This window comes from Cupressus sempervirens, chromosome 3 (assembly GCF_028749045.1).
Source record: "Cupressus sempervirens isolate cs-2001-9-10 chromosome 3, ASM2874904v1, whole genome shotgun sequence".
In the NCBI taxonomy this organism is placed as follows: domain Eukaryota; kingdom Viridiplantae; phylum Streptophyta; class Pinopsida; order Cupressales; family Cupressaceae; genus Cupressus; species Cupressus sempervirens.
Window position 1 is genome coordinate 697,731,979 of NC_143120.1, and position 19,861 is coordinate 697,751,839.

Consider the following 19,861-nt stretch of genomic DNA (forward strand, 5'->3'; position numbering starts at 1 on the left):
AGAACCTCATAATCTCAAGCTTTCATTGGCAGCAGACGGTGTTAATCCTTATGGAGAGATGCGATCTACTTACTCAGTATGGCCTATTTTTGTTATCAACAATAACATACCTCTTTGGTTGTCCATAAAGAGAGAGCACATAATGTTGACACTGATTGTTCCAGTTATTTTTTGATTTAGTGGTCATCTAAATTAATTTATCATTACTAATCCATCAAATGGTCAAAATAATTATGTAATGTTTTTGCTCATTCAACTAGGTAAGTACCAAGTCAAAGATATCAACGTATATATTGAACCCATTATCGATGAGTTGGTGGTGTTATGGAATGGGGTTACTATGTATGACATTTGTACACCAATAGGACAAAGACAATTTCAATTTCATGCAATGCTTGTATGGACAATACACCATGCCCCTAGGCTAACACATTTTTGTGGTATGTTCTCTTCTTGACACCTCTTTTTTGGTATGTCAAAGTTAACACATTTAATCCAATTATACACGATCCTGTAGGTCTTCAGACAAAGGGTAAATTTGCATGTCTAGTTTGTGGTCCAAAGAAAAAATCTCGTCATTCAAAATTTTTAAGAAAGCAGGTGTTTGATGAGAATAGACACTTTTTGCACAGAAATCATAAGTACCGAATTACCAAAAAACATCTTTTCAATGGTCTAGAAGAGACTACATCAAAGCTACAAAGAATGACACCTCGCCTATGGAAGTTGGCATACAATAAAATAAATCATTGAGGTAATGTCATTCCATTTGATTCTTTTTGTTTCAAATTTATATTTTGATATTGTGTTTTGTTTACTGATGATGTGATTGATGGTTGTGAAGGTCGTCAAGACATCAATGTCCAAATTCCAAAAGGACTAAAAATTTATCCTATGCAATTTACTAGGTTGCCATACTATGAGCAACTCCCAATTGTGCATTTGTTTGATCCTATGCATATTGGAAAGAATGTAGTAGAGACATTATGGAAAATCTTGGATGGAATGCGTGACAAAGATCAAATTGTCAAAACTTGTAGTGACAATGAAGAATCCAACCATGCAATGAAAAATGGTATTCGACCAAATAATAATGAAGACCGAATTGATACAAGTGCCCTTAGTTGGTTATTGTCAGAGCAGCAGAGCAATGCTATAAAAGAAGTCATAAAAAAAATACGATTTCCCACAGGATTTGCTGGGAACATAAACAATGTCATATCAAATAAAAGTGAATTTGGGCCAGGGTTGAAAACACACGATTGGCATACATTTATTAAGGTAATTCATGTTATTTTGTATTCACTATATATTTATATACTGCATGTAGTTTCAATTGCATTCTTTTATAAAATATTGACAAGATCATTTTACAAATATTGCAGTACGTTCTACCTCTATCTCTCCCACACCACTTTGCCAACAATGTCAAATAAGTTATATATGATCTTGGAAAATACATGAGGTGGTTGTCATCTAAAGAAATCAATAAAGAAGATATAAAATATTGGAAGAGAAAAATTCCTCTTTTGATGTGTGAAATGCAAAAGTGTCTACCTCCAAGTTTTTTCAATGCACAAGAACACTACCTCATACATCAAGTTGAGGAGATTGAATTGTGTGGACTTGTACAACCAGGTCAATTTGGATGGTTGAGAGGCACTTGAAATTTTTGAAAGGCTTGGTTCGACAGAGAGCACATCTCGAGGGTTCTATGGTGGAGGGATATATGGTATACCAGACCATGGTGTACATTACTAAATATCTTCCTAAGTTTGCAGCAAACATCCATGTAGATTGTATTTGGGATCTCAACTCAATTAACAAATTTGAAGGGGAGTACTTGATGGGAAAAGGTAGATCAAGGAAAGTGAGAGGTGAATCTAAGATGTTATTGTAGTTAATTAATTCATATAAATCTTCAATATAAGTTATTTTTAATTGGTGTATTTTTTTGAAATAGGTGGTCGAGAGTGGGATGCAATACATTTGTATATTGCGAACAATCTTGATTGGATGATGGAATGGATTGAACGATGTCAACAAAATGGTTGCTCATTAACATGGGAAGGTGTTGCTTCATTGGTTACAGAAGCTCATCGTAATGGAGATTCCAATGTTATGCCGATGGTAGTTAATCTAGTAAAGGGTTTAAGAGGTGGAGAGGTACGTAGAAATTTATTAATTATCATAACTCGACGTATGTTTTATATCAACTCACGATGCAAATAATTTACACACACTTCAAAAATTAAAGGTCAAGCACCACAAAGCTATGTACTATCATGGCCAAAAATTCCACATAAAAAGGTTGGATGACACAAAGAAAACTTGTGATTCTGGGATAACTGCAATTTTTGAGGTCACCAATATATCATCTAGAAACGACATACATCCTCAACAATCTCAAAATCAATACTATGGCATCTTGGATGATATAATTGAGTGTGAATTTAACACCTTCAAAGTAGTTCTATTCATCGTCAAATGGTACAGGTTACGACTAAATTAAAATGAGCCAGATAGGACGGTTATTCAACATGATAATGGATTTACAATGATCAATACAAGGTCCTTTGAGCCAGTTGGAGATGAGCCCTATGTTCTTCCAAGACAATGCGAGAAAGTGTTTTACTCAGAGGTTCCAAATAAACAGGGTTGGTCATTTTTTGTTAGACATGATCCAAGATGAAGGCTGATAAAGTATAATGTTATGGAAAAGAAGATATTGAAGATGATGAAGAAGCAGATGATGAAGATCAAGATGATGGTGATGACGATGATGGTGATGGTGATGATGATGATGATGATGGTGATGATGATGATGATGACGATGGTGATGATGGTGATGATGGTGATGATGGCGATGATGATGGCGATGATGATGGTGATGATGGCGATGATGATGATGATGATGATGATGAAGAAGAAGATAATCAATGACTACAAACGTCGTCACCCCTTCTATTGATGATCTTGCATTCTATATATTAAGGTAAATTTTTTCATGTTTACGATGTTGCATATTGTTCATGTTGTCTTCTAAGTTATTTGTAGCATACATGTATCATGTAATTTTTAGCTAACTTAAGATAAATGATTAGCATATGCAAGAAATTTGATTACATATTTATTGTGTTCATTTCTAATGATTACAACATATGTTATTTATAGTTACCAATGTTTATGTTGTGTCTGATTATGACCCTTTTTGTAAATAGTCAATTGACTACAGGTACATCGTCACCCCTTATATTGACGATCTTGCATTCCATATATAAAGAAATTTGTTCATGTTTGTGATGTTGCCTATTGTTCATGTTGTCTTCTAAGTTATTTGTAGCAAATGTGTATCATGTAATTTTTAGCTAACTTAAAGTAAATGATTAACATATTCAGGAAATTTGATTACATATTTATTGTGTTCATTTCTAGTGATTACAACATATGTTATTTATAATTACCAATGTTTATATTGTGTCTGATTGTCACCCTTTTTGCAAACAGTCAATTGACTACAGGAAATTTGACCCATTTGGCATGGATTGTGCATAGTGACACGGATCAGCAGGTATAAGTCAATAAATAGACATAATTTTCTTATATTCTTCTTGTTTATCATTGAGCACGTATGTTATAAATAGACATATTATATAATCATATAATGTATATATAGACAAAGAAGGTCCGTATAGAAATATAATTGTATGATCACTTTCAATTTACTACATTTTATATTTGTCACTTTCACTTTCCATTTGATGGATTGCAGGACCCACCAAATAGGTAGTTGTTGGATCTATCTACATTGAATGAGGGAAATGAGGAACTGGTAGATGAAAGCTCTACATGTAGTACGACTAAAATAGAGAGATCAACTAGAGGTCAAAAGAATAGAAAAAAAATTGATAAACGCATAAAATTTTTCCTTGCTAATGGGGGGTCATGTTCTTATGATGATGAGACCAAAGGCGACATCAAGGTGCCCTTTCGGTACTCACACATTGAGAAAGAATGGGTACCCAATGAGCTACCTCCAATTAACACAGATTTTTGTGTTAATGAGAGGATATATCGCATTGCTCCATCCTCATTACATGGTTTGGGCCTATTTTCCATGGATGGGATAAACGTAGGTTACAACAAAGTTGTTGAATTGTTCAAGTATGTCAGTCCATGTTACAATTACAATGATTGGATGCAGATTGTTCGGTATTAAAAAAGTATGCGTAGGTATGGGGTATCAGCTAATTATATTCAACAGAAAAAAATGATCAAAGTAAAAGATTTGCTATGTACATTGATGGGAGACCAAAAGCAATAGGTAATATTGCGGGTTTTATAAATAGTACGTGACCTTCTTCAACTAGTAAGCAACCCAATTGCATATTTGAGGTGCGTGAGGGGAATGAAGTTTTTGTTTGTGCAATAAAATCAATAAATGCAGGGGAAGAACTGCTAATTGATTACCATTTAAATCGCATATATACAAACAAAGTTACTATCATGAGGGCTGTAAGTACTCTTTACTATTTTGTTAATAAGTTTTTTTTTTTGCTGTCTATTGCTTTCAATTAGCTGAATTTTTTATGTTTAATCTTTGTGACAGGAGGATATGGATCCGACAGATGATAGAGGTCACCGGATGCTACTCCCACCCCTTCTTCAGCAAGGGTAAACTTTTTTGAAATTGTACAAATTAGATAGTTGAAAATGTTATAATATTATGTTATTTTATTTACGATGTAAGTACTATTTACCATTTTGTTAATAAGTTTTTTTTTGCTGTCTATTGCTTTTAGTTAGCTGAATTTTTTATGTTTAATCTTTGTGACAGGACGATATGGATCCGATAGATGATAGAGGTCACCAGGATGCTACTCCCACCCCTTCTTCAACGAGGGTAAACCTTTTTGAAATTTTAGAAATTAGATAGTTGAAAAATGTTATATTATTACGTTATTTTATTTACAGTTTTTTAGTTTTTATGATAGTTTAACTGATATTTCTCTCACAATTTGATGTTCAGGATAAGGGTAAAGTAGTATCAGTAAGTGCTGAGCCACTAGCTATGCCTTCTGATGAGGATATTGCTGAAACTCCCAATTTCATAAAAATGTTGAAGAAAAAATTAAAAAATAATAATTTAGAAGCAATGAAAATTTTGGATGAGGCAAATATGGAATCCAAGGAGATGATGAAGAGGCTATCAGATTTGAGAGCGCAAGCTCATCGTTATGAAGTAAGCTCCAATGAATATTTAGTTATAAGAAAGGTTTAATAAAGATTTGTATTTTATAATCTTTTATGTTGTGAAGTAAAATATGTAATATTGGCAAAAATACTTTATTGATGCAATTTTTTTAAAGAGTTGTAAGAAACTTTAACTACTAAATTCTTGTTATACAGGAATTTTTGGCAATTGATCCACAACTTGGTCAAGGACAACACGGTGAGGCTGGTAGTAGTAGAGCTCCGACTGCCACTGGTAAAATAATCTTTTACTTGACAAGTTAGAAGGAATTTTTTATTTCAAACATTCAAAACTTCTTAACTCTTACTTTTATTATTTCAGAATGTCTTTGCTAACAATGTATTGTTCAAGTCATCCAATGTAGGAGACTCCTAAGAGGTTGATAGATGCTCGTACGAGATTGCTGACTGCAATGTTGGCAACAAGGGGACGTCTAGCTAGTAAATCCTTGTTTTGCTATATTTGGTTTTGTGTTAATTATGAGTTGATAATATGTACTTTAATCTTGGGTGCATCACATAGTGTATTGTTTTTTTTGTGTTAGGAGATGCACCGTTTGGTACTCCACCAAATGCGGATCATAGTGCATGTATTGGTGATAATTCACCTTCATTTCCTGGAGCTACCTATATTTCTAGCATGGTAGCTATGCATACATCGTTGTTGATTGATGATGACGAATCAATGCCTTTGAAATGTCCTAAGATTCTAGGTACTTTAAATAATATTGTTTTATATTGTAATAAGGATTTTCTTGCAAGACGTAAACATGATAGGATCATCTGAATTATCAATGACCTTTTGTCTATACCAGTAATTCTCTAGTTTAGTAATTCGGTACATTGCAATTTCATGCTTTTAGTAGAAGATACTAACCAATTTTTGTATAGAGAACCAAAAGTGGGAGTCTTCTTTCATATTCAATGTTCAGTTTTCAATGATTTCCCACATCATTGCTATTGCCTGTTAGAGTTTTAGAGTTATCACTTTTAGCTTCACTGTCTATTTTAGCCATATTTGTTTTCCATAATATCCCAAGTATGATCAGTGACAACATCAATTAAGAATGACAAAAAATGAAGGTCATGGCAAGTTATATGTATTATGCACTATATTTTTTTTTCAAGGTATACTAATTAATATAGTCATAGTACATTTTTTAGTTTTAGAACATCAGCAATAGAACCTTGGTAGAGTTTGACTGGTTTTAGACATTTTAAATTTTTTTCCAAACTTCTTTTTTGGTCAATTTTGGTCAAGTTGATCCTCCAACCTTGAAATAGATCACTAAAAAGATGAAATGTATCTCATTTTATGTATTTGTTATTCACTATAAAAAGTATTCTTTGCATGATTCATTTTAATGGTTCTTACTATTAATTATCCCATGACATTTTTTGTAGGAAATGATACATTTTATAGGAGGCTTTATGAGTTCACGTTGTGAAGATTTGGGCCCACCATACGTAAAAGGTGGAACATCATAACTGAACTAATTTTATCCCATTATTTTTTTTCATATCATTAATTGGTGCAACATTTTTCCTTTCATTTGGGTCTTTTCTTATACTAGCTATATCTAACAATTTTGTGTTTTTTCTTAAAAGGTGGAACTACCAAGATAAAAAATTAAAAGATGAGCTCATCAAAGACATAGAGCATGAGTTTGGTAGTAATATTTTTGATCATAAGAAATTGTTACAAAAATCTTCCAGACATCTTAAGGTTGTGAGGGACACAAATAGAAAGAGCCTCGTCCTAAACCTAAAGTACGAGCGTCCTCTCTTTGTTTCAGTGAGCGACTAGAATGAGTTCATTTTGGATGCAAAGGAGAAAAGGGAATGTCCAAAAGAAAGTACAACAACAAATCCAAAAGAAAGTACACCAACAAATCCGAAAAGCTATGCAATAGTATTAACTACTAGTACATTAATGAGCAAATTTAGGGTTCAACTTCAGTATCAACAATTTCAACTAGCTCAGTTTAATCTATCTATTGATGAAAGGTATGTGATTCATATGCTGAAACAATTGCTTATAAATCTCAATCTCAATCTGGGCATAAATCTTACATAAGATATAACTGACACAAATGCTTATAAATCCTAAATTCATTTGCTGACACAATTTCTTATAAATCTCAATCTCAATGCTGACACAACTGTATATATCTCAATCTAGGCATAAATCCTACATAAGATATAAATAGTGCACTTGTAACTTCACATATAGCTATATTATGTCTTGAAAATATAGTAATGCTCAACTACATGTACCATAGTTGTATGTGTTAGTAGTATAGGTGATAAATGATATTCAGTAATTGTAATGACAAGTACAATTTTTTTGAAAAACTTTGCAAGAATTTTACTAATGGTCAGTCTCCTAAAAGTAATAAGCATCACGTTCAATGCCAGAAACACAAGTTAATGACAACAATCACGTTCCTATCTTTGAGGACTGACAAAAACACTTGAAGATTTATATTTATTGGTATTGTGGAGAGATGATCCAGCCTACACTAGGTAAGACAAACTATTTGAGACTTCATTTGGATGACATTATGTATGTTACCTATAGACCATGGCTAGGCATATAGCCATAAGATGATGTCTTCTCCTAGATAGGATTCATGTTGGTATCTTAGCCACTGAATGGCCATTCTTCATTGAAGATAGAGATATTTCCGCTAACCTATGTCTAGAGACAATTCAACTATCAATACAGTATATCACAGGAGTACTGTAGTTACACCTGCTTCACCAAGGAGGTAAAGAAAGGTTGTTCTCCTAGATTGGACCCAATTAGATGTATGGAAGATGTTAGTGGCCTTACCATTTATAGGTGGGACTACTTTCTAGATGTAGTGAATGATGGTGTCACTCCCTAGTACATAGAGCATTTGGCCACACATTCATTTCCTTATATAACTAATCCTATAGGGGTAGTTAGTCAGGCACCACACCCTGATGTTCAACAACCACAAGAACATCCTTTGAGGGAGGAGAGACCATTATAATGGCCACTGGTAGTTCTTGTGAGAATTCCTTCTCATACTAATTTTCTTAATTTCTACAGTAAAATTGTTAAAGTTGACTTTTTATTTTTTTCTATCCTTAATTTTTCTTTTACTGTGTGACTTTTAAGAATAGTTGAAGCTCATCTAAACAGTTTTCTATCCAAGTGTTAGCTTTTAAATTGTTTGTTGTGGATGCAAACTATATGAAACATCCTCCAAACTATGATGTAATGTTTCTGATCTTCTCAAACATTTTGAATGGTGCTCCACTGCTGGAAGCAATCAAAATTAACCTAGATTAAGACAAGTCTTAAGTCATGAGTCTTCTACTGGAACAATGCTAGGTAGTTCCTGTTAGTTGCTAGTTATCTTAGCAAATCAGTGGGGATTTTGTTTCAGTTACAACCACCATTTATAAAATCAGTTCCATGTAGTGTGGAGGCTAAAGAAGCACTTGATGCACAAAGGTGATGTCTTTTAAATTGAAAACAAAAAAATACTGACTTTTCAGCTACGGGTAAAAAGGAATGCTACTAAAACAATCTAAAATTTCACATTCGCCCTCAAGTTTATACCTGTTGTAGCCTTGGAGATAAAAACACTTTGAGTGTGGAACGTAGGGATTAAAATTTAATCTATAAAATCTACTAGCTGTTTCAACTTTTAGCTTATCGTTTACTTTGTGTGACAATGGATAATATAGACTGTTGAAATTGATGTGTAATTTTATGGAGAGGCATGTCAGAATATGGATAAATACTTAGCATGAAGTCCATGGATAAATAGCATGATTACACATGTCAATTAAAGGTATGATGCTATAATTTCTTCCCTTTTTTCATATTTTTGGTGGAACATGCTACTTTATGCTAAAACCTTCATACCATATAATAATCCACTATTTAGTACTGATCTTTATATCTATATCATCTAATATATTTCAAACTTTTCATAGGTTGTAGGACACATCAAAGGAAACAAAGGTGAGGCTGGAAAAGGTTGGGCAGCATAGACTTAGCTCTGGGGGATATTCAAAAATCAAAGCACGCGTTGTAAGTAGCAATAAATGAATTGCAAAGAAAAATGATTTATAAAATGCAAATAATTTTGTTAATTAATAAAAAAATGCAGGTCGCTGATTTTAATCTGGAGGCCATAGAAGAACACAAAAAAATTGCCTTCAAGCAAGGCTATGCAACGGTGGCTGAATGCCTACGACAAATTTCTATTGCCCCAATCGAATAGTCTCCTGCATCATGTGCACAGGTAAATATGCCAACATATATATTAGAAATTGAATACTTGAGCAACAATTTATTTGATAATAATGTGCATGACATTGCAATGTAGCCTGTTAATCATGACACAGATCATACGTAGCATCATGAAGCCCTTGATGTGCATTGTACTATTGACGGAGGTGCTCATTTGTTATTTAAAACTAATTATATAATTATTAATACAATTTAACATCTTTAATTGAACTTGGTGTAACCTTTTTGTGTTGAGGATATAGAATCATATCATGCTGAAAAAGTGCTGGAGGATGTTCAGATTGATTAGCAGGTAGATCATGTCGCACATTCAGGTAAAGAAAATCTATGTTTTGTTCTTTTAAATTAATTTATTGATTTATAGTTCTTTTAATTAAATAAAAACTTGTAATTCACTAATATAAAATGGTGCGAATTTAACTCATGGAGTACTTGTTATTGCAGTGGACCCCCCTTTGGTGCAACGGCCTCATGATGTTCCCGAACGGATGAGGAGGAGACGTGTTAGAACTAGTACAGGAGAGGGATGACAAGGACATTGATATTCCTCTTAGAAATTTTATGAAAAAAAGAAACGGCAAGAGAGCAAAAAAGAAATGATTATTCATGAATGACTTACTCTTGAATATTGTTAATGAATATTGTGTTAATGAATATTATTCATTAATGTTGGGTGTTAATGAATTATTTAGGAATGACTTACTCTTGAATGTTGCATGTTAATGAATTATTCACAAATGTTGTGTGCTTATGAATTTTATGTGTTAATGAATGTTATCATGTGATTATAATGATTGAATGCTATATTTCAAAAATGGATGAATTGAATGTTATTAAATGTTAATGGGGATGATGAGGACATTGATATTCCTCTTAGAAATTTTATGAAAAAAAGATACGGCAAGAAAGAAAAAAAGATATGATTATTCACGAATGACTTACTCTTGAATATTGTTAATGAATATTGTGTTAATGAATATTATTCATTAATATTAGGTGTTAATGAATATTGTGTTAATGAATTATTCATGAATGACTTACTTTTGAATTATTCATGAATGTTATGTGTTTATGAATTTTATGTGTTAATGAATGTTATCATGTGATTATAATGATTGAATTTTATAGTTCAAAAATGGATGAATTGAATGTTATTAAATGTTAATAGGGAATTTAGAGTGATGTTTGGGGGGGGGGGGGGGGGGGGGGGGGGGGGCAAATGAGCTTCCACCTTCACGTGGTTGGCCCAAGTAGAGAATATTTAACTATTCTTGAAACCAAGTGAAGCTCAAACTTTAATATGAAAGCTTATAGTTAATAGTGACAACCAATTAGCAAGTCGAAATAAAGTTCTTCGTTACAGGTACCTTTTTAGTTTTTAAAGCACAATATCATGTTTTAATATTGTATAGTTTTTTTCTTAAGTTAAAGTATTCTTTTACTATAACAACATAATTTATGACCATTTTAGTAACTATTCTAACATCGCTTTATGAAAAATCTTGTTTTGGCAAAGATGGCGATACGTGGTGCTGTCTATTCTTTGGGAGATTGGATTGCACAAGTCTGTATCTCAACATCAACATGGCAAATGGTGTGAAATTGCACTTTCCTTAGTCGTGGTTGCATAGCTACTGCACTCTTTCGTTTGAAAAATGAATAGAAATACCATATCTAGTAGCTTCTCTATGTTGTATTCATTTATTGGTAATGATTCAATGTCATGCCATTTGATGGTAGCTTCTAGAGTTTAATTTAGTTGTAAGGTGTCTCTTATCTTTTCAAGTTTGTATACTCCATTTGGTAGTTTGGTATTAATTGATGATGTCTGGGATCTTCTACCTTCACTGTAGTCTTCATCATCATCCAACTTGTTGTTTGGTATTTTCCATGTTATCCTCTATTTCCATGGTCTTCAGCATGGTTGTGTATTTTATCTATCTAGTTCAAAGACTCTATGCACCTAAGGTGGAAGCCATTTAGAACTAACAGTTGGAGAGATCGTGTTTCCCCTTGTAAAACTAGAAAATGTCACAAGTTTAAGGTCAAGAAGGAAGAAGTCGTAACATTTTGAGTAGCAAAATATGCTTAAAATTACATATTTAGTTGATTCTTTGGTGAAGTTTCTTATTTCAATTCAATTGATTTTGGTTGTCAACCAAATTCCTAACTCCAATGTATTTTGTATTTTAGTGCTACATTTTCATAGGGATCTAGGTAAAATGATAGTTGACTATTATTTATATTTGAGAATTTGTGTTGTGCCTTACTATGATCCTCTGATAATAGAGGACAAATCAATCTAAATTTGTTTCTCATGTCCCATGTTTGATGCTTCTTCTTGTGTAACTAACCACTTTTGATGTGGGTTATGAACTTTGATGCTAGTATGCTATTACATTGCCATTTATTATAGAGTAGATATAATAATTATCTTTGAATATATTTTAAGGGTCTCTAAACATGAGTAAAGCAGTATTACATAACATAGATTTGAACTCAAAATTCATGATGTTTTCCACTCTGGAGAAAGAGGGGAACTTAATATACTCGTAACACACCCCATCAGAAGAGATCCATTGGATGGTTTTTGTTGGGGGTTGACTCTCCTGGTGTAGTGCTAAGCTAGGCTTCTAGGTGCTAGGATATTTGCTCTTGTTGGTGGTTCTAGACCCGCTGAATACTCTAGATAATTGTTTGTCAAATTTTGGTTGAAGGAGCTATGCTTGGGCTGTCAAGGCTTATGCAAAGTTTGTCCTATTTTGTGGTGATAACATGAACTTTTATTAGTGCAAAAGTATGGTCTATAAATTCTTAGAGTCTCTAGTGCCTCTAAGATTTACACCGTTGGGTGACTAATTCTTTGAAGTCCCTAATGTTTGCTGACATTGAGCTATACCTATGTGAGTTATGTTTGGGTTTTCCTTCCCCATTTTCATTTCACTTTTGTGAGTTGTTTTGCCTGAGGCCATTGGAAATTCCCTTTGCTAGTTCCTAAAATTGGATGGATCTAGTACAATTTTGGGCTATTCTATGTTTGTATTCTAGTTGAAATAGAGATCTCTCCACTTCAATCATGGTTGATGAGAGGCCACAGGTGAAGCATTGAATATGAGGGTTTTCCATTTTGTTGTAGAGATTGCATCTCTATAGGATACATGCCTAATGATTTCCATTTTGTGTTGGATAGGTGCTATCACTTGATGGAGGGCCGTGGAAAATGACCATTTGCAATTATAGCTTTTGATTCTGTTTTAGATTTTCCTTTTGAGGACTTGTTTTCTAATGAAGAAGAAACTTTTTTTGATTATATTGATGCTTCTCATGCTGCTGGTCTGAGCTAGACTTCCATCGCTTCCATTCTTGTCACAATTTTGGATGTTAGACCATATTTCAAGTGCAATGCCCGCTAGCCTTGTGGCCTATGTTGTTGAAGTTACTGCTCCCACTTTTGTTTTGAACAAAATTCTACTGATAATGCTGACTCTTAAATAATCACTCTTGGGCCTTGTTGACAGGTTGTAGCGGGGTTTCCTTTGTTGCAATCCTAACAATAGTGTTGCTTAGACTTTTGTCCAAGTGCATAGGAAAAGGTTTATTTTGTTGTGTTGTTGATGCCCTATGTTTATGCTTTCATCCCTTGTTTGTGTAAAGGTTAACAACCCCTTGTTTTGGCTATTATAGAAAAACAACATATCAATATCATCCTTTCAGATTGAACAATACTAGACGAGTAATGATACTATCTTGAAAAATACAAGAAGCCAAGACTACAATATACACTTGTTTGATGAAGCAAATAAAATCCTTCCAACAATAATTAGTCAGAACTATCAAAGTGAATTTTTAGGATTGTATAAACACAATTGGAAAATGGATCAAGAAGATTTCATGTCTTTCTCATGGGTGGCAACTTTGGTTATTATGTGTAAAATTGGCCTCATTCTTTTAACAATTATTTTCATGTTATCTGTAGAATTATTTTTTATCATTTAAGTTTCTTGTTCTTGCAAGATGAACTATGAGATGCAGTGTTACTGGTGTTTGCAAATAAGTAGGATATTCCCAATGCAATGAATGCTACAGAGATCATGATAAACTTGGGTTGCATTCTCTTAGGCAGCGACACTTGTGAGTATTACATTCTTTATAATTTTCAGTATTAAAAATTCTAGATACTAATCATCTATTATGCTGCACTATTTTTACTTTGCATATAGTTTATCATCACTCTAGTAAACGAGAAAAAAATTGGAATGTTTAGTGTTGCTTGTGAAATAGCTTGTATCATGTCCTAAGGTATATACAAAGCATATGTGATTGTTTATTAGAAATAAATCCTTTATTTTAGTTCTTATGGCTTTTGTTTTATTTTGCAGGTTTGAAAGATTACAATCGAATAGGGTTCAAGAATTTTGTATTACAAAAACGTCTTATTTCTTTATTGATACAAATAGATTGAGGAGGTAAAAATTCAGTTTTGATGCATACTCATATGTAGGATGCAAACTTATTTTGATGTGACATTATGTGTGTTATCTTTTACATTTTACTATCAATTTTCTATCCAATTTAATGACTCAAAACTACTGAGAAAAATTGTGAAGGTACTGATCATGCCATTTCTGTAGTGTTTATTGAGAGTAAGCCAGTTTATATCAGCATTAGCTATAATCTCCCTGGCATTCCACACCATACGTTCTATGATGATCCTATTCCATTATGGCTCACTCCCAAGTGGGCTTTTTTCTTCCTTTTAGGTAAATTAGTTTCTTCTACATGGAATTTTTGTTTTGATTCTACTTTTTTTAGCATCATTATTTAGAATCTCACTCTTTGATCCATCATCAGAATGTAAGAACATAAAAATATGTAAAATGTATTTTTGTAGTTGCAGATTGCAATTTTTTTCTCATATTACATATTTTGTATGCTCAGAAAATGGATCATAGTATGATCTAAACCATTGATATTAAAAAATACAAAATACATACACAATCAAAATCGAAAAGCCATACATAATATTTAAATAGACTGTGGAAATTTGATTAATTTGGAATTAGTTTTAATTTTTGTACTTGTACAATGTCATACATGTCTACGTATTAAATGTGTGAGTTGTTCATGTTGTGGATCTCGGCCACTTGTTTTCGACTAAAAATTTTCTTTTGAGGGGTGATCAAGATTTTTTAGTCTTTGGCCTCCTGTCTTTTTTGTATTTTCAAGATCTTAATGTCTGTAGGTTTACTTTGGTTTGGTTGATCAGCATTTTCATTTGTAGAATCAATGAAACACATTTGAGGGTCTTTTCATTCATATTATTTTAAATGTTGTCAGATTAGTTTTCTCATTATACTATATTCAACTCTTCCTTAGTTGATCTAGTGTATATCTTTTAGCATGCGAGGTTCACCACACACACTATTTCCAATACTTTGTTTGACAGTAGTGAGGTTTAAATTATCATTCAAGACATTGGGTTGATGTGTAAAATTTATTCCCTTTTCATTGTTTCTTAATGTGTGTGTACCCTTTGCAAAATGAATTTAGAAGTGTGCTTTTTGTTTTGTTTCACCATGACATGTTCTTATAGTTTTCCAATGTTTGAAAGGTCTTGGTGGGTCACAAAATCCATTAATTAAATTGAAAGCAAGGTTTGTATGTCATGAAACTCTTGCATTGCTCATTGCATTTGAAGCCACTTGTAACTTTTTTTTTAATCATTTTTTTGGCTAGCATGAACCATAGGCTAAGCAATCCAAGAAGTTTGGAAGTAGCTGTGCAAACAACTATAGAGTTCCTAAATGCAACAGTTAAGCAAGTGTTGGTCAGGGGTCCAAAGCTGAGGGTTGTTAAGGCAAAAGATGCATTTACGGAATTGAAAAATGCTTCAAGTTATGTTGTGGCCGCAATGCCATCGACTAAGGGTAAAGTTTCAGAGACTCTTCCACATTTCATAAGAATTTACTGGGGTGTAGTCAATACTGCATTCTATGCTGAAATAGTTGAGTCTATAGATGATTACTTATTTGTAGGGCCCATTTTTAATGAATATAGCTCAATGGGACATTCATTACTCTTGAAGAAGGAGAAAGCTATAATTGTGTGGCCTAATCTGGTAACTATCACAAATGGACCTACTTTTGGGTGTATATTAATGAAAGACTTCTTAGAAGCCATCACAAAGAAGTTGAAGCACAATACAATGGCCTTCGATAATTATTAGCAAATATTTGTGCCTCATGGTGTTCCCTTGAAAGGTGCTCCAAATGAGGCTCTTAGAGTCAAATTGTTATTCAAACACATCCAGGTAAAATTATTGAGAATCACAACATATCATAAAATGACTTATGGTTCAGTCGATACTTCAATCCTTGGTTTTGTTGTTGTTCCTATAGATTAATGAGTAAACACTTCTTATTTGTAGGCCATGCTATGAAATGAGATAGTTGTCATTATAGAAACTAGTGACTCTTGGTTCAACTTCCAGAAGCTTAAACTCCCAGAGAAATGCAGGTAATGCAAAATCTCTTGCAAAAGTTTATATAATTAAATTTTTGACTCATTTATTTTGATGATGGATCATAGTGTATGATTTAAAATGTTGATCTAACCAAGAAACTATTGAACAACAAAATTTTGAACAACAAAGTTCATAATATTATAATACATGATTTGTCTAACTGACTAGCTTGTTACCTGTAAGTCACAAATTTGTGCTGAAATAGTTCCTACAATTTATTGCAATTATTTATGCCCCTATTTGGAATTGGTTATTAGGTTTAGTTTGAAGAATCAGTAATTTGTGACATTATTTTTATTAAGGCTTGTGTCAATGTTGAATGATTCATTCTAATGTTGATTTTGTAGGTATGAGTTTCAGATGTAGTATGGATCAATTGGTTGGTCTATTGGAGCTACACTGGGATATTCTCAAGCATTGTACAAGATGAGTTTAAGGCCCACTCCCATCACCTTGAGAGGATCATAAGGCTTGTATTCCATCTTCATTGATATTCCCCAAAACCATTTGTATCTCTACTAGCATACTTCCTTCATTGCAATAGTCTTTGAATATCCATTCTTGCTATTACAATCAATGCTAGCAAAGCTTTAACACACAAATCCACTCAGAGTTTCAAAAGAGAACTAAGGTTAGATTGAAGGATGTCGAATTTCTTTCTCTCTCAAGACCATGTGGCAACAATTTTAGCAATTTTGCAGTACCACCTAGAATACTTAAATGATGCCCTAATTCTTTGTCATTGCTTATTCCACAAAGTGCTCATAACGTAGAACTTTGTATAACATAGTGCCCCTCATAACTAGTCTATGCTGCACTACTATTAACTACGTACATAATTCCTCCCTACTACCCTCAACCCTTAAGCATACTTGGATTTCTCAATGGTTGCATAGTACTTGCACTTAAATCAGTTTTATTAAGTGTCTATTGACTGCACATCTTTTCTTGTGTTTTTCTACGAACATAATATTTTAGAATAATTTCTAAATCCATTTGCAATCCCTGAATGATACATGATGTCCAAGTTTCAACTATTTAATTGAAATTATTGAGTTTCTAAAAGATCCATGTAATTCTTCATTTTATGAAAGGTTTAGTTAGTTTACTAAATCTTTTTTTCTAGTTGCAAAAAAATGCAATAACTATATGCAAGAATAATGAATTGAAAAGTGATCCAAACTAAACTGAATCAAATATCAACACACCTAACAAGACAAATGACACATTAGCACTAAATTTTTCATCCAATAAAATAATAAAATAAACACAATTGCTATTAAAATCTTGTACTACCTTTTTATGTTTATCGCTTACCTATCTACAACTCCACAATTGATATTGACAGTCTCTTGCCCTCACCGTGCAATTGAATTACTTTAGTTTTATTGATGTAGCTAAACTATGAGTGCCTTTTGTGTTGTTGACAAATCATAAGCTTTCAACTTTTGTGAAGCCATTACGGATGCAAATGAACAACTGGTGAGGTGTCAATTTTAAGGCAATTTTTTTGTTTCTATAATGTACAGTTCAATTGCTAGAAATATTTCATCTAGATTGTTAATTGATAGATTGTTAACTTTTCATGTCATTTTCTACTTTGGTTGGGTAGTTCTCCTTGCATTTGTAAATCACAAATCTTGCTACAGTCTTTAGCCTAATGACAGTTTGGTATTACATCCAAGGCGATAACATAGTTGACTTAAAACTTTGCATTAAAGAAAACGTCAAAGGATAATATTTGACTTGTGGATATTTGTAAATTATGTTGGTTTTAGACATAGTTATAGTTATATATGCGCTCTTATGATGATGTGATTGGGACTGTAAGTTTTTTTTGTCACATTTATCTGTTTGAAAAATAGATAAAATTATTGGCTTTCATTCCTGATAAATAATTCTTTCCTAATTTTATTCTTCCCTGTAGGAACCAAAATTTAGAGGTGCTATGCCAATTATTGCAAAGGCTTTGCTCTCATAGGAGCCTTTTAAATTGCACAAAATTTGAGTTGTAAAGCATAATTGCTCAGTGGAGACTCAGGATATCGTGCACATTTCTTCCTCCTTCCCATTATTTTGTTGAAATAAATCATGTGACAAATGAAACAATGGTGTGGAGGTAGAAATGTGCACGATATCCTGACTCTTGCGCCGAGAAATTATGCTTTAGAATCAAGTTTTGTGCAGTTTAGAAGGCTCCTATGAGAGCAAAGCTTTTACAATAAATGAGATAGCTCGTCGAAATTTCTACATATCTTCGTCTCAATTTCAACACAAATGGAATATTTTGGTCAAAATTTTGAGGCAAAACTGGTTCGCTTTGGTGTCGCGAGTATGGCATCGGCAAAAAAATGTAAAACGCTTTCGTCGCAATTTCGACGAAAATGCAATATTTTGGTCAAAATTTTGATGCAAAACTGGCCCACTTTGGCATTGCATATATGCCACCAGAGGATAAATGTGAATTGGATTCGTTGCAATTTTGACGCACCACTATAAAGGTTTACGTCAAAATTTTGACAAGCACTGCTGCCAAATGAGGTAATATCACTTCAGCTTGGACCAGGGAAAGTGACGAAATTCGTGTCGATAAGTCGACCTTTATGTTGTCAAAATTTTGACACGAAATGTATGTGGTGAAAAGATAACCAAAAAAGACCGATGGCAAGCTTGGTCACCTTATCGACCTACTCTTGTCAAAATTTTGACCTTTTTGCGTCGAAATTCAAGCCTAAATTTACTAGTGAACAATCAACACATTTCCATTTGCTGCCTTGATGTAGAGAGTAGGATTACCATTGCTTTTGCTAAATCCATTGCTCATCAAATATGAGTCAATCCTATTGTACCATGCCCTTGGAGGTTGCTTGAGCCCATAAAGAGCTCTCTTCAATCTATATACTTTATTCTCTTCACCTGCAACTTCATAACCAGGTGGCTGCTCCACATATACTTCTTCCTTCAATATACCATATAGGAAGGTAGACTTCACATCCATTTGAAATACCTTCCATTTGTGTTGAGCTGCAGTTGCTATGACAGCACACATGGTTTCCATTCTTGCGACCGTGGCATAGGTCTCATCATAACCTCTGCCATACTCCTGTTTGTAGCCCTTGACTACCACCCTCATCCATTGGGGGGAGTACTTATTTCATGACATTTATTGATGATTTTAGTCATAGGACATGGGTGTATTTCTTAAAGAATAAATCTGAAGCATTTGAAAAATTTGTAGAATTTAAAGCTCAAGTTGAAAGAGAATGTGGAAACTATATCAAAGTCTTAAGATTAGATAGAGGAGGGAAGTATACCTCCAATTATTTTGTAAATTTTTGCAAGAAACATGGTATAAAGAAAGGGCAAGAACTTAATTGCAGTAGTTCAAATGACAAAGAACCTTCAGATGAAAGAAAATGAATCAGTTGCAGATTTTAGTTGAAGGACCTCCAATGTGATTAACCAACTGAAGCCAAATGGAGAAGACTATCAAGAGAAGAGGATAGTGGAAAAGATATTGAGGAGTTTACCTCATAAATATGACATTTTGGTCATGACCATAGAAGAGGCAAAAGACCTCATTGTTATGACAATGGATGAGGTAATGGGTACTCTTCAAACCCATGAGCATAGGAGTAATGTAGAATGCTACTACTGTCATAAATATGGGCATTATGCAAGTGAATACTGGAAGAAGAAAAATGATCAGTTAGGACAAAAAAATGTGGCTGATGTGAACATGGGAAGTGAAAAGAGAGTTGCAGAGAACAAAAAGAGGAAAGGAAGTGATC

At 33.3% G+C, this 19,861-nt stretch overlaps 1 pseudogene; it reads right to left on the reverse strand.

Annotated features, from left to right (window-relative positions):
* Positions 1–14,643, reverse strand: part of LOC149568653 (protein CTR9 homolog) — a 28,401-nt pseudogene extending 13,758 nt beyond the window's left edge.
* Positions 14,644–19,861: the final 5,218 nt, after the last annotated feature.